The sequence below is a fragment of the Columba livia genome, chromosome 4 (genome assembly GCF_036013475.1).
Source record: "Columba livia isolate bColLiv1 breed racing homer chromosome 4, bColLiv1.pat.W.v2, whole genome shotgun sequence".
Classification (NCBI taxonomy): Eukaryota; Metazoa; Chordata; class Aves; order Columbiformes; family Columbidae; genus Columba; species Columba livia.
Genome location: NC_088605.1, coordinates 3,221,631 through 3,237,316, shown reverse-complemented (window position 1 = coordinate 3,237,316; position 15,686 = coordinate 3,221,631). Strand labels below are relative to the sequence as shown.

Below are 15,686 nucleotides of genomic sequence, written 5' to 3'. Positions count from 1 at the left end.
TCAAGTAATTCTTGTGGCTCTTTTCTGCACCTCCTCCAACTTCTTTCCCCCCGCAACTCTGACATCCTGGCTTGGTGACTGACAGGTTTTCCTCCACCACTGGAATATGGCACGAAAACACTTGAACCTGTCTGCAAAAACATGCAAATCTCAGCTCTTCAACCACAAGATTTTTCCACGACCAAAAGCCAGACAATGTCAGATGAATGGCTCCTTCTGCTTCCCCAGAACCTGGACCTCTCTTTTCCCAATTATCCGTGCCAAAGGAAATGGGACCTTCGCAATGGGGAGCTCTTTCCTCTCATTGAGGGCCAAAAAGCAAATTTGGGAAGGCAGACTGGAGGGTCAAGGAGTGACAAACTCGTGTAGTTGTCTTCAGATATCTCTTTGGCCATGGGGCTGCTGATTATCTGCACAACTTGCATCCACCTGTAGGGACCTTCATCCAGTGCCAGCCCTGCCATGGGCAGGGACATCTTCAGCAGCTCAGGTTGCTCAGAGCCCCGTCCAGCCTGGCCTGGGATGTCTCCAGGGATGGTTCATCCACCACCTCTCTGCCCAACCTGGGCCAGGCTCTCACCACCCTCAGGGACAACAATTTCTCCCTCATGTCCAGCCTGAATCTTCCCTCTTTAGTTTAAAACCATCACCCCTTGTCCTATCACAACAGGCCCCACTGAAAATCTGTCCCCATCTTTTTTATCAGCCCCTTTTAAGTCCAGAAAGGCTGCAAAGTCTCCCTTATCTATCCTGAAGCTCTGTGCTACAATCCTGTCTCAGAAGTTTTGCTGGGGAACATTCAGTTTGAGAAGATGGGGACCATCCTGTCCCTCTTTGACCTCCTGCTTTCCAACGACACCTCTTGTCCCAGCAGCTGAGAGCACTGGGGGATCTGCACAGGGACCTGCAGCGTCCTCTAGCATCACAGGGCCCAATTAAAAGCTGTCAACCCTCCCAGTACGAGGCTGTTTCTGAGATGTGAGGACCAGGCTTGCTTTTCTCTCCTGCAAATACAGCGCCATCGGGTCAGGGTGGCAGGATTTGGGGCAGGGATTTCCCCATTTTGGGAGGCTGCACTTTCTTGGGCTGCTGTGTGAAATAAAAGCAAGTGGCTTTGAAACGTTTCCTTTTCCTTTCTGCCTGCTAATGAGATAATTACAGCCTTTTGTATTCAGGGAAACTACTTTCTCATTACGGGGGTGCATCAGCTATTTACATAATAAGCCTGAAACAAAAGAGACGAGATGAAAAGACCCAGGCGGCTCTTTGGGAGAGCCTGTGTTGTGCTGCCACGGAAGAGCCTGTGGGATGATGCCTTTCTCCATCCCTGAGATCCCTCTGGTGGGGTCTGGAGTGTGTAGTAGCACTCGATCCGGGATATCCACAGCATGGGATGCTCCTTCTCTCAGTTGCAAGAATCCCCCGTGTACCCAGAACCAGCCCGACACACTCTCGTAAACCATTTGCTGTGATTCCCATTGCCGAAGGATTTGGGAGGGGTGGCTGTGGAATGGGACCCGTATGCGGGTGTTGGGGAGAGCTGTGGCTGCTCTGTCCTGATGTGGTCAGCAATATATGTGGGGTCACAGTGACACGATGGAACTAGTCCCACCACCTGAGGATGTGTTGGGTACCAAACTGGCCCATCCCCTGTCCCATGTCCTATGTCTCAGTATCCCCATCCCCCCCAGCTGGCCATGGGTCATGCTGGGTACCAAACTGTTCCACATCCCAGTTCCCTGTCCCTCCAGCTGGCCAAGGGACATTTTGGGTACCAGACTGTTCCAGTCCATGTCCCACATCCCAGTTTCCTTTTCCCTCAGCTGGCCAAGGGACACGCTGGGTACCAACCTGTCCCATCCCACGTTCCCTGTCCCATTTTCATGTCCCATTTCCATGTCCTCCCAGATGACCAAGTGACACATTAAGTACCAGTCTGTCCCATCCCACATCCCATGTCCTATTTCCACGTCGCCCCAGCTGACCAAGGGACACTTTGGGTACCAACCTGTCCCATCCCATGTCCCAGTTCCCTACCCCTACATCTAGCTAAGGGATACTGGGTACCAAACTGTCCCATCCCACATCCTAGTGCCCTGTCCCCCCAGCTGGCCAAGGGACACTCTGTGTACCAAATTGTCCCCGCCAGCCTGCCAGCCCGCAACCTCCCTTCCTCAATAAAGGCCCCATTGTTCAGCCCTGACAAAGCCTGAATAGTGCAGCCTGCTCCACCTACCCCTGGCTAATCCTCCTGCTTCGCTATCAGTTTTACTCCTTGTTCCGTGGCTGTGTTTAAGGGACATGCTCCACCGCCACCCCTCCCCTAGGAAGTGGCAGGAGGGGGAATCACGGCAAAGCATGGCTGGAAATGGCACCGCTGAGCTCATGGCCTTGGCCCTGTGCCCTCCTGCCTGTTCCCCTTCCCTCTCTGCTCCCCAGGGGTGATGATGGAGAGGATGATGAAGAGCAACAGAGCTTTGTGCTGGATCCATACTTGTGGACCACGCTGCTGCCCCAGAGCATCTCTCTGCAAGCAGAAGGCTCAGAGAGCCCAGCAGCTACTTGGAAACCCCTTATTGACAGGAAACAAAAAAATCAATAAATTAATCTGGGCATTACTATTGCTCCTCCAGAATGGGCTGCTCCACCTGTCTCAATCCCAATCCCACCACAGCTCATTTCAGGGTGTTCCCAGTTTTACTCCACAGGATTTTCTGGATGCAGAAGAACAGACAAAGGTGTGGAATAAAATCATAGAATCATACGAACACATAATCTTTCCAGTTGGAAGAGACCCTCAAGATCATTGAGCCCAACCATAACATAACTCTAACACTAAACCATGTCCCTAAGAACCTGGTCTAAACACGTTTTAAGCACCTCCAGGGATGGTGACTCCACCACTGCCCTGGGCAGCCTGTTCCAATGCCCAACAGCCCTTTCCATGAAGAATTCTTTCCTAAAACGAAGAATTCCTAAAGGAAGAATTCCTAAAAGGAAGAATATTTTCCTAAAAGGTCAGGCACCTGGTCTTGAGCTCCTCTGATAAGGAAAGAAATCAAAATTGCTTTAAAGGTGGGCAAAACCCCAGAGAAACCTTAAGGGGTGACATGGATGTGAGACGGTGCTCTGCGATTTGTACGGCGACCCAAGGAGGTTTTGCCATCTCCATCTTTGGGGATTTTCAAGCCCTGAACAGACTAAGCCAGGTCTGACCTTGTAGATGAGCCTGATTTGAGCACCAAGGTGGCCAGGAGATCCCTGAGGCTCCTTCCACCATGAATTGTCCTGCCATGGAGGATGGAGGTTTTGGCAAGGTGTTGACATTGGCCTGGACCACACTGCTGGCACAGTCCTCATCCTCAGGAGCATTTTCCCCCTTTTCCTGAGCTGCTGTCAGACCTCAGACCCAGCATGACATCCTCCAGGATCCACCCAGGGACAGACAGGAGGGATTTTCCATTACGTGGCATGTCTGTCCCCGTTGTCCCCAGGAACGGAGAGTGCCAGTGGGACAGGATGGTTTCAAGTATAGCCAACCCACATCCCATGTGTTCCTCAGGAAGGGTTTGGACATGGTCTCATCCATGCCCACCTACCCTTGTGGCTGCCCCCAGAAGATGCTCAGCACCAGCTGTGGGCTGGTCATTGTCCCCAGTGCAGTCACGGTGACAACTGCTGCCAGGAAGATGCCAGGCTTGGTGGCACAAGGAAAACTCCCTGAATTCACTCGATACGGGGAAAAAAGGTGGATTGATGGAGCAGGTTTGGCACTGGTTGGGGGTCTGGGTGCTCCACACTGCAGGCCGGGCCACTTGAAGTCATCCCAGCCCTCTGTGCCTCAGTTTCCCCTTATTAAGGAGCTGCCTCCTCAGCAAGGTGGCTGGAGATGAGCTGCTGCTGGGTGAGTCCGTGGTGCTCCCTGATGCAGATTATTGTAGTAGGGGGTACGAGGGACCTCCTGGCCCATCTCAGTGTGCTGGTACAGTGCTGCTGTCCCCTGGAGGTCCCCTAGCAGGGAGCTACATCCCTTGCCTGGCACCCCTGAGCATCCTCACCTGGCCCTACATCCCAAATCATCTTGGGGGGATCCCAATGTGATTGCATGCTACAAACCTGCTCCTTGGCCCCAAATGCCTCGTGGTGGGAGCTGGAGGATCCCCCTCAGCACCATGGATGATTTAGACCCCTGCCCTGGCCTGTTTTTGCTGGGGGTGGGACGGATCCTGCCCTTGGGGATGAGCCATCACCACCGGAGAGGTACCAAGCAGCTGTCCCCACGGCCCCTGCCTGGCTCTGCCATCCCCAGACCTTCCCCAAACCTCCATGTCGGCAGGAAGGACAACAAGGGGACACACCACCAGCTCCCACCCACCGCCCACGCCACCAGCCCGGACGCGATTTATCATTAACTCTCCCTGAGGAATTTCAAGGGCGCGGAGCCAGCCTGGGTCGTGCTCACTCCTCCCCGGACACCACACTCTGAGCAAGTTCCTACAGTGGCGGTGCCCCACGGTGGCTTTTCCCCATGGTGGCTTGTCCTCCACTACCAGGGTGATGCCCCAAAACCCCCTGGCGTGAAAGGTGCTGCTGCTGGTGATGCCAACTGGATCCAGGGTGAGCTTTGGGGGGGGTGGAAATAGCTCTCTCCACCCTGAGCAACCCACTTCCATGCACCCCATCTCTGCTACGACCAGCGGTTACATCCCCCCCAAAAATGCACCTGCAGCACGTCCCACAAAATCCACCAAAACCCCTCATGTTCCCCTTCCTGGCCCCTTTCTGGGCTCAAACAAAGACACTCAGCGAAAGGGGGGAAGGAGAGGAAAGGAAAGACCCCCCCAAAAAAAGTCCAGCACCCATCGGGATTTACCTGGGGTGCATCCTCCAGCTCCCCGTCCTCCGCGGGTCTCGACGTTCATCGTCTCCCTCCTCGATACCCCGGGAAAAACCCGAAAATAATACCTGCAAGAGCAACCTGCCGCTGGGCTGGGGCCAAGGGCCGCGCTGGGCTCGGCCGGATTGGCCACCCGCCGCCAACGTCTTAACTCATCTTAACTCTTTGTGCCCATCGGAGCGGGATGAGCCTCAAACGGGGATGCCGGGGTCCCACCGCTCAGTTTTGCTGAAATAAGGGACTTTGGAGGAGTCTGATGACTTGTTTTTTGCTCAAATAGGGATTTTGAGGTCTTATAAATTGTGTTCTTTTCAAAGGGGAATTTTTGAGTCCAACAGCTGTTCGGTTTTTGTTTGTTTGTTTTAAATAGGAGGTTTAGGATCTGACTTGCTTGTGTTCAAACAGAGATTTTGGGGTCTGGTGACTTGTTTTCTTTCAAAAGGGTCTATTGGCTTGTTTTTGCTCAGATGAGGATTTGGGGGTCCAACAGCTGTGCTGGTGGGGGGGTTGTTTGTGTTTGTTTTTCTCCCAAATAAGAGTTTTGGGGTCTTACAGCTTGTTTTCCTCAAATAGGCATTTTGAGGTCTGGTGGCTTGTTGGTTTTATTTTTCTAAAGGGCATTTTGGGATCTGACTGCTTGGTTTTGGTCAAATAGGGATTTTGGGGTGGAATTAATTGGTTCTTCTCAAATAGGGATTTTCGGGTCTAATGGATTGGTTTTGCTAAATTGAGGATTTTGGTGTTCAATAATTTGAGTGTTTTTTTTATCCGATGAGGATTTTGGGGTCTGACAGTTTATTTTTGCTCCAATGGGGATTTGGGGGTCCAACAGCTGGGTTTATTTCAAATAGGGATTTTGGAGTTTGATGACTTGGTTTTCCCAAAGAGGGATTTAGGGGCCCAACAGTTGGGTTTTGCTCAAACAGGGATTTTGGATTTGACTGCCCATTTGCTTTCAAATGGAGATTTGGGGTCTGACTGCTCGTTTTTGCTCAAATGCAGATTTTGGGGTCCACTGGCTTGTTTTTTTTATTTCCAATGAGGATTTTGGGATCAGTTTATTTTTGCTCAAATAGGGATTTTGAGGTCCAAAGGCTTGTTTTTTGCTCAGATGGAGATTTTGGGGTCTGACTGCCTGTTTGTTTTCAAATCAGGATTTTTGGGGTCCAATGGCTTGTTTTTGCTCAAAGAGGGATTTAAGAGTCTAGTTATCTTTTTCAAATGGGGATTTTGGGAGATGACTGCTTGGTTTTGCTCACATGGTTATTTTGGGTTCTTCCCAGCACAGGACCCAGCTCCTCAACTTGGAACAGCCTCAGCTTTAGTTTCTCAATTGATTTGGGTTAATTGATACCCTAAATCTCACCGGAGCACACAAGAGACGCAGGCTGACACCTGGAAAGGCCACATTTGTGCACCAACACTGAACCATCTCAACCCCAAACTCCCTAATAAAGCCGTGCACGTATTAAACAACAATAACAAAATAAAGTTATGGATGGTTTTGATCTTGCTGTAGCCCGTCGGCAGGTTTCAGCACAGAGAAAATGGCAAGAGACATTAATTTTCTCCCCTGGTTATTGCAGATGAGGAAGCGAGTGTTAAATGGTCTACCTTTCCCCCCCTAACTTTGGCATTTTCTGTCCAGTTTCAGCCCATTTGGACAAATGGGATGATGCCCACCACCCCGCAGAAGCTGGACCTGGCTCCTGCCCTCTGCCCTTTGCCATCACTATTTACCATCTGAACCCCGCTCCATCTTTCGGAGAAGGTTCTGGTGATACGGGGTGGTCCAGAGCTCCTTCTCCTCCATCCCTGGCTGCCGGTGCTGTGGTGGGAGAGCAATCCGGCTTCCCATGGAGGCTGGCCGGCTTCAGCGCTTATATTGGATCATTTGCAGTCATAAAGGGAGTGCAATGGGGGAAATAAAGCTACACAAAGCTGCCGCTAATTTAGACTTATTTGCTCAAGTGAATTTTCTATTGGCAAGATGTCTGCGTATCAAAGGAGTCGCTGGTCACAGCCTCACAAACACAGTATCATCAGCGGTGGGCTAAGAACAGCAAGAACGGTAAAATAGCAATAATCCGAACAATAATCAAGTATGGGTTATGCCTGCATTTAAACCACAGCAAAATGCACCAGTGGGGTGCATGGGGAAGGTGCAAATTATACCAAAATGGATTCCTGCAGAGACTCAAGCTCTTAATTTTGCCCTTTGACTTCAGAAGCAAAGACTTCCAAGAAATGGAGACTGCTTTATACGTTGCAAGAAGAGATTCCCAGGAGCAGGATGCACAGTGCGCACCTTGGAAATAGCCACGTGTATAGAAAACCCTTTCTAACCCAGGGAAAGCTCTTGCAGTCACGTGTATAGAAAACCCTTTCCAACCCAGGGAAAGCTCTTGGGTCAGCTCAGCCAGAGCTGACCCAGGAGCTTCATGGACTATTTCCATGAGTGGGATTTGATGAAGCTGCTTGAGCAGAGGAGCCCATAGCCGCACAGTATGGAGCTGCACAATCCCCCTGGCTTGGAGATCTTGCAGGGGGAAGATGTTTTCCTGACGTTACAGCTGGTTAAGGCTGTGCTCGTTCTCTCTTTGGGAGTTGTATTATGTCTAAGTGCTTCCCATAGATGAATAAATCATGATGGAAGAGGCTTTGGAAAACACTAGAAACTCTGGGATAATCTGTGCTCTGGCCGGTCTCAGGCAAATCATAAACTTTTGAACCCTGAACTCTCATTTCTTACCCAGGTCTCCAGCCCCTGAGACATAAAACTTTCTACCCACTGAGTTCACCTCCACCAAAGCCCCTACACCACCTCTGAGGGCCAACAGAGATCACCTGGCTTGCAGCCAGCACCCCATCATGGAATCACAGAATCATTTTGGTTGGAAGAGACCCTCAAGATCATCGAATCCAACCGTAATCATGCAGGGGCTCCTATATAGTCAGTTTCATCCAGGTCCTCATGTTTCCCTGTCCCCATGAGACAGAACCACCAAGACTTGTTCTCATCTCTTTGGAGTGTTTTGTTCACCTCTGTGCTGCCCTTTTTGGGCAGCTGTGCACCCAGATCTGACCACCTGTGGTGCCTCCAGGTGATGGTCCTCATTCCCCACCATGACAGATTCTGGCTGGAGAACCACGGCTCTGATGACAGGTCCTTCATTGTCATTTAAATTAGACAAGGTCATTGTTATCAACACAATTTGCAAGGGATTTTCTTTCCAAGACACATTCAGCTTCATGGCTGGTGTTGCGGCAGCCCTGGGTAGCTGATGGGGAGTGGTGCATCCGTCAGACCATCTCTGACAGCTGGACTTTCAGGCTCATGAAATGGCTGTCCAGACAAGGGGAGGGGACCTGGAAAATTTGGCTGAGAGCGTGAGGTCCAGCTCACCCATTTCGGGGAAGTCTGGAGCCTGGAGTTCTGTGCGTGGAGCCATAAGTGGGAAGCAGAAACCAGTTGGGAGATGGAGACGGATCTCAGCCTCAAATACAGCAAGCGCTCTATGGAGACACTCCAACACTACAGCCTCCAGCCTTGTACTACAGGGCTTGGAGTTACCCACCTAAAAAGTCATCCCTACCAACCCACAACAGACTGGCCTCCTTCTGTGTGCGGAAAGAGGCTTTGAACATCCACAAAGGACCCACAGGAATGATCCGAGGCTGGAACAGCTCTGCTGGGAGGACAGGCTGAGAGAGTTGGGGTGTTCAGCTGGAGAAGAGAAGCTCCAGGGAGACCTTAGTGCAGCCTTTCTGGACTCAAAAGAGGCCGATAATAAAGATGGGGACAGACTTTTGAGCAGGGCCTGTTGTGATAGGACAAGGGGTGATGGTTTTAAAGTAAAGGAGGGAGATTCAGGCCGGACATGAGGAAGAAATTGTTGTCCCTGAGGGTGGTGAGAGCCTGGCCCAGGTTGGCCAGAGAGGTGGTGGATGAACCATCCCTGGAGACATCCCAGGCCAGGCTGGACGGGGCTCTGAGCAACCTGAGCTGGTGAAGATGTCCCTGCTCATGGCAGGGGTGGCCCTGGGGGAGCTGGGAAGGTCCCTTCCAACCCAAACTGTTCTGTGGTTCTGTGATCCAGCCAGACCCCAAACTACATCCATCAAAGGACCCTTGAAGCTGGTGACATCCTTGCTCCTTTCTCCCTCAGTTGAGCAGCCGGGAAGGCTGTGGGTGCACATCGCTCATGTTGAGGGCATGCATAGCACCCATCACTCCCACCTCCCAGTTTAGTCCTTTTGGGTGAGAAATTTTGGCCATGGTCTTCATCATTCAGCCCTGGCAGGTGGCTGGGGATCAGACCTCTATCCAGTAAAACGCAGTGTGTCCCAATCCAATTTAATCCATGAGGCCACAGCAACAATTACAGTGTTTGCCCTGAAACTGCCAAGAGAAACACAGCCGCCCCCAAACAGCACCCCCAGATGTTGGAGGCTCCGCCATGTCAAGGAGGATGGCACCAGCTCTCCCATTCCATCCACATCTCCTTCCTTGGTGGGAGGAAGGTCTACCCTGACTTCCCCAGCTACAGCAGCTCCCACCGGGGCAGCAGCTCCTCTCCAAACCTCCCTTTCCCCACTAGGCTGAAGCTGTTCATAACCACGATGCCCATGACAAGCAAGTGATGGATGGATCTTCCAGCACATGCCCTGAGGCTGAAAAGTGTTTAGCAACACAGAAGAGATTGAAGTTACAGGAGTCTGCAGCTTCAGGTGGGAGCCACAACAAACTAAGACCTGGAGCTTAACAAAAACCCCAACAAACAAACAAACAAACAACAAACCAAACAAAACCAAGCAAAAAGGAAAAAAGCAGATCCTTTTTGTCTACTCAGTGGATACCCCGGACTGGCTGTTCAGTGGATACCCCAGGGACGCCTGTTCAGTTTTTCTCTTCTGCAGAAAAACTCTCTTGGGAAATATTTCTGTAGAAATGTTTTTTTTTTTTTCCCTTTCCTTTTTGCTTTTGATTTTTTTTTTGTTTGTTTGTTCCTCAGTGATTTTTTGTTTCTTCAATGCCCTCTTCTTCCCCTGAATAAAATAAAATTCAGTTTTCAGAAAGAAAAATACTGCCTTTTCCCCCCCCACCCCATTCCTTCCCCCCTCGCCCCGCAAGCTTTCTTCTTCTTGAAGAAAGTAAAAATAAACTTTACAAGAAAAAAACCCTTTGTTCCTGAGATGCTTTGTTTTCTTTTTCCTTTCTCTTGCAGAATCAGCGTGCTCTGAGCAGCTCTCCTGGCAGGGTGATCTCACTCCTGTAGACTCTGTTTCATTTTAAGATCCCAAAGCTCTTTGAGGTCCCTGGGCTGCAGAAGCGGTTAAGTGTTTTCTGCACTGATCAGAGAAGGAGCGAAATGTCAGCTGCAGTGAGAGCTGGAGGAACGTCACCGGCCCAGGACTTTCCCTGGGGAATGAATGGTGGGCAGAAACATCAAGACTCCTGTCTCACTGCACTGAGATTTCTTTCTTGAAAGCTCTGAGGAGCAAATGCTGGGTGCAAAATACCCCGATGTGAGCAAGACCCTTCCTCCTCCCTCCCTCCAGACTCCTTTATTTATGGAGAAGATCATTTACAAAGCCTTGAGGAGCAGAGAAACCTTCCTGTGGCTATAGTACATGCTTTCAGGTCATGAATGAGGTGGAGGTGTCTCCATCCTGAGATGCCTTCATGCCTTGGCTGGGCACTGCCAAGGCCAACCTCATCCGGTGATGATGATAGTCTTACTTGGACTGTGGAGTTGGGCTGGAGACCTCCAGAGCTTTCCAACCAGCATCACAACTTCAGACTTCAGCTGTGAGCTGGTTGCACTTGTAATAAGCGCTTGGCATCTAGCAGGTTGCATGCTGTACCTCCAAATCAGCCTCTCTTTGAAGCTCTTTCCAGTATCTGTTATTGGAGCAGATGTTTCCAGCCCCGACTTTGGAGGAAGGACCTGAGACGGCTTTCTGTGACTGTCAATGGGTGTTGAACATCCAAGGGTTTCCTTATGTTTCTGGAGAGATCCTGCTTTGTTTCATTGTTGTGGGTGTCTTGCAGGGATCATAGGGACCACAGCTAAATGGGCACCATGCTACTGGTAGAGTGGTGTGGCCAGAAAAATACATCCTTACTGGTAGGAAAGCTGATATAATCACTATTGCAGTGTATACAACCTGGGCAAGCTCTGTGGCTGAGCTCCCAGGAAAAAAATGTCACATGAACACCCAAAATTTATTTACACAAGAAGGAACAGTTGATTGCTTATGTGGTGTAAAAGCCTTCTCTGTACCTGGAGGTTCACCTCTGCCAGAACTTGCTCAGTGAGATCCCACCGTTTCCCTGGTCTGGAAGTTAAAATGCTGAGGGCAGTTGTTCCTGCTCGTTAAATGTAATAGTTTGAGCACATGTGAGGAAAATTCATAGCCACACAAAGCAGTGGACGGGAAAGAATCTTCCCCAAGCTGCCGCAGGGGACTGGCGGGGGGTCCCAAGTCTGGGCTGGCACTGCAAAGCTGGGTTGGTGCCATCTGCTATGACGGGGAACATCTCCTATCTCCAATCCCTGACAACATCTGCCTGCTCAGCTTGAGGCAAGATGAACAAGCCAGAAGACTCTTGTTTATGTCATCCAGAGAGATGGTTTCCTGTTCTGGAAAAACCATCCCTGCTGGTATAAGCTGTCTTCGCCTGTATTGACACGGGTCAGACAAGGCCTCTGCAGCGCTGGCAAGTCCCAACCTGGTGCATCACCCAGGTCTTCTCATAAATCAGGGGAAGCTCTTGCATCTCCAACTGTGGGTGCTGAAAGCCCAGTGTGTGTGCTGGGATGCTCTGGAGTGGTGGCTCGGCCATGCTACGTAGAATCACAGAATCATAGAATAGTTTGGGTTGGAAGGGACCTTCAAAGCTTATCTACTCCAAGACCCTGCCATGAGTAGGGACATCTTCATCAGCTCAGGTTGCTCAGAGCCCCGTCCAGCCTGGCCTGGGATGTCTCCAGGGATGGTTCATCCACCACCTCTCTGGCTAACCTGGGCTAGGCTCTCACCACCATCAGGGACAACAATTTCTTCCTCATGTTCCAGCCTCGGATCGTTTCTGTGGCTCCTCTGGCCCCTCTCCAGCAGCTCCATGTGTTTCTTGTGCTGAGGACCCAGAGCTGGACACAGTAAGTAGATCAGGTCTGAGCTGCATGGGGGAAACACATGATGCTCTCTAAAAGCTGGTGCTAACCATGTGGCACTCCTGTCCTCTGCCTGCTCATCAGAACTGAAGAAATGCACCTTGAATGACCACCTTCCCTCATGCAGGTAACAACAGGAATGCGTGGAGTGGGCTTTTGTTCACCAACCCTTGAAACCACACATCCTCCGCAGTGGAGGAGGGAGCCTGTTTCTCTTGAAATGCATTAATGCTGGCCAAGACCTTAATCTAAAACTTATGAGTTGAAAAAAAAGGGGAGGATGAGCAATGTTGTCCTTTTCCCCTCCCATCATACAGTCTTGGCATCCCCAGCCCCTTCTCTGCATGCAGGTGCTCCTCCATGGCATGCTGGATGGAGCAGATGGTTGCCTGGTGTCCACTGACGTCCAAGCCACAGCAGATGCCAGGTCTCGGGTGAGAACTGGCTCCAACACGACCTCCTTGCAGTCCATCAGGTGGAAAGGTAGGCAGAGGCCTTTTCCTGTCCTCACTGAAGCCAACACAGCAGATGCAAAGCCAAAGCCGTTAACTCCTTTTACTCCTTCATGGATGATGCGGATGGGGAAACCCAGGAATGGGCTTTCTCTGAAACCATTCTTCTGGTTACTGTCCAGTTCACCTGCTGACCTCACTCCATTGCCTTCTGAATAAATCATAGAGACTTTAGGGTGTAAAACAAAAATAAGGAGTTGAGGAGGAAGCAGGGGATTGGCCAGAGAGGGAAAATTTCCATAAGTGCACAGTAAAACCTGATTACATAAGGGCATCTTGCGTCATCTGTGGCTGGCATCTCCGGAGAAGTAATTACATCTGCACCACACTTCTAAGGAAAATATTATCACGTTAGCTTCCAAATCCTATAATTAGCTCTTGTAAGATATGTGCCAGGGGCTTTATAATTTCGTATACATTGGCTATAGAGCTAGACACAGATATATGTGTTTTTTTTTATTTGCCAGCTAGGAAAATATTTGGAGTTTAGCTGACTGAACGGCAGCTGACCCAGTTCCCCATGATTCAGCCCCCATCGCATGGGGAGAACCACAGAATCACAGAATCACAGAATGTGAGGGATTGGAAGGGCCCTGGAAAGCTCATCCAGTGCAATCCCCCCATGGAGCAGGAACACCCAGATGAGGTTACACAGGAAGGTGTCCAGGCGGGTTGGAATGTCTGCAGAGAAGGAGACTCCACAACCTCCCTGGGCAGCCTGGGCCAGGCTCTGCCACCCTCACCATGAAGAAGTTCCTTCTCAAATTTAAGTGGAACCTCTTGTGTTCCAGTTTGAACCCATTACCCCTTGTTCTATCCCTGGTTATCACTGAGAAGAGCCTGGCTCCATCCTCCTGACACTCACCCTTTATATATCTGTAAACATTAATGAGGTCACCCCTCAGTCTCCTCTTGTCCAGCTCCAGAGCCCCAGCTCCCTCAGCCTTTCCTCACACGGGAGATGCTCCACTCCCTTCAGCATCTTGGTGGCTGCGCTGGACTCTCTCCAGCAGTTCCCTGTCCTGCTAGAACTGAGGGGCCACAACTGGACACAAGATTCCAGGTGTGGTCTCCCCAGGGCAGAGCAGAGGGGCAGGAGAACCTCTCTGACCTACTGACCACCCCCTTCTAACCCACCCCAGGTACCATTGGCCTTCCTGGCCACAAGGGCCCAGTGCTGGCTCATGGTCACCCTGCTGTCCCCAGGACCCCCAGGTCACTTTCCCCTACCCTGCTCTCTAATAGGTCGTTCCCCAACTTACACTGGAACCTGGGTTTGTTCCTGACCAGACACAAGACTCTACATTTGCTCTTCTTATATTTCACTAGATTTTTTCCCCGCCCAACTCTCCAGCCTGTCCAGGTCTCACAGAATCACACAAAATCACAGTCTGGCATGTCAGCCACTCCTCTCAGTTTTGTATCATCAGCAAGACCATGGTGACCACCCCATCTCCCACCACCATGCTTTATGCTGTCCATCCAACCCAACTCAATGCAGCATCTATGGCCCAAAGCCAGGCAAAGGCTCCAGGTGCTTTGTGCTGGTACGAGGCAAAGATGTGCAAAGGGAGAAGGCAGCTGCCTGGGGTTGAACCACCACCTGGTCTCACCACTCCTGTTTTATTTTCTGTTTCAGCTCTACCTTGAGCTCAGAACAGCAGGATGCCTCAGATGTGCATGTAAAATGAAAAGCACTTGTGAAACAAGCTCCAGAGGAGTCTGGCACATGTTACCAGCTTGCACTTCGTATATTTGGGGCAGAATTCATCCCGGCACAACATCCTTATTAATTTGTCTAGGCTGTGAGCAATCCCATGCTGTTCGTCTCACCTGTGCTGCTGACAGGGACTGCCAAGGGATCTGCCTGTGCAAATACCAGGAGTATTTTCAGCATATTTCCTCTGTAATTTTTAAAAATGAATCCGTGCAGATGAATTGCTCAGACGTCCCCAGGAGGCTTTACAAGAGCGTTGGTGGCTTTGGGGCAACGCTTCAGACACCTTGTAGTTTGAAACAGGACCACAGACATGGCCAAGTGACACACAGGTGTCAATCTCTGTCTTCTTTTCAGCATGGAAAGGAGCAACACTTAAACAAAAACTGTCAGGGGGCAGGTAAAGGAAGAAATCAGGAAGAAGAAAAGGAAGAAGCTCCCTCCTCATACATGGGTAGCAGGGCTGGGGAGCTCCCTGCTGCAGGATGCGGTTGATGTTCAAGGGGAAACTCAACAAATTCATGGACTAGAAATCCATCACAAGCCAGTGCAACATGCACAAAAGTCAAATTTGGGAGTGTATCGGGGAACATAAAGCAGACTGTCAAAATGACTCCTTTTCCTTCTCCCTCCCTTCCTTCCTTCCACCCTTCCTTCCTTCCTTCCTTCCCTCCTCCCCTCCTTCCCTCCCTCCTTCCCTCCTTCCTTCCCTCCCTCCTTCCCTCCCTCCTTCCCTCCCTTCTTCCCTCCTTCCTTCCCTCCTTCCTTCCTTCCTTCCTTCCTTCCCTTGCTCATTGTTTGTATTTATTTTCCCTGCTGTTTGTTCCTAAAACACTAAGTGCCCCCACCACATCCCAGGAAGGTAACAAGTTGGAGAAAGATCTGGGAAAACCCAAATGATCATAATCCAGAGGGTCTTGTCTGCATGATACTAAACAAAACCCAAACCAAACCCAGACCATAGAACACCTTAATGTTTTACTAAAAAAAATAAACCAGGAAATTTTCTAAACTGAGGATAGATTACCTGGCATGAAAGCAGCTAAATTTGTATCCCTTGCCTGGCTTAATTGCTTACATGCTGAAAATGCAGAGTGCATGCAGGCTCCTGCATGCAGGCTCCACAAAAAACAAATCTTCATTGCTGGGGATACCGTCACTTTCTTGTTTCAGTCCCAGGCAGCCAGGGCTCATTATGAGCAGGATGGGAAGAAGGGAACACAGCTTTGGAGATGATCTGGGCAGACATGAGGGCAAGGTAGGATGAGAAACTCATCTCCAGCAGGAAGGTGGGATGGTGGCGAAGGGGAGATGGTGGCTGATGTTTTGGGCAGGCTGGGGGAAGAAAGAGCATCCTTGAGAAAAGGCAGTTTGGCTCC

General features: G+C 50.5%; 1 protein-coding gene across 3 annotated transcripts in view; it reads right to left on the bottom strand.

The window, feature by feature from the left end:
* LZTS3 (leucine zipper tumor suppressor family member 3) overlaps positions 1–15,686 on the bottom strand; it is a 52,805-nt gene that overhangs the window by 22,186 nt on the left and 14,933 nt on the right. The window contains exon 1 of one of the 3 annotated variants that reach the window (XM_005506434.3): positions 4,874–5,088. The exons of 1 other annotated variant lie outside the window; for it this stretch is intronic. The gene's annotated coding sequence lies outside the window, so the exon portion shown is untranslated. Of the gene's footprint in view, positions 1–4,873; positions 5,089–15,686 lie in introns of those variants that run through there. One more of the 3 variants, XM_005506433.3, reaches the window with a different exon arrangement.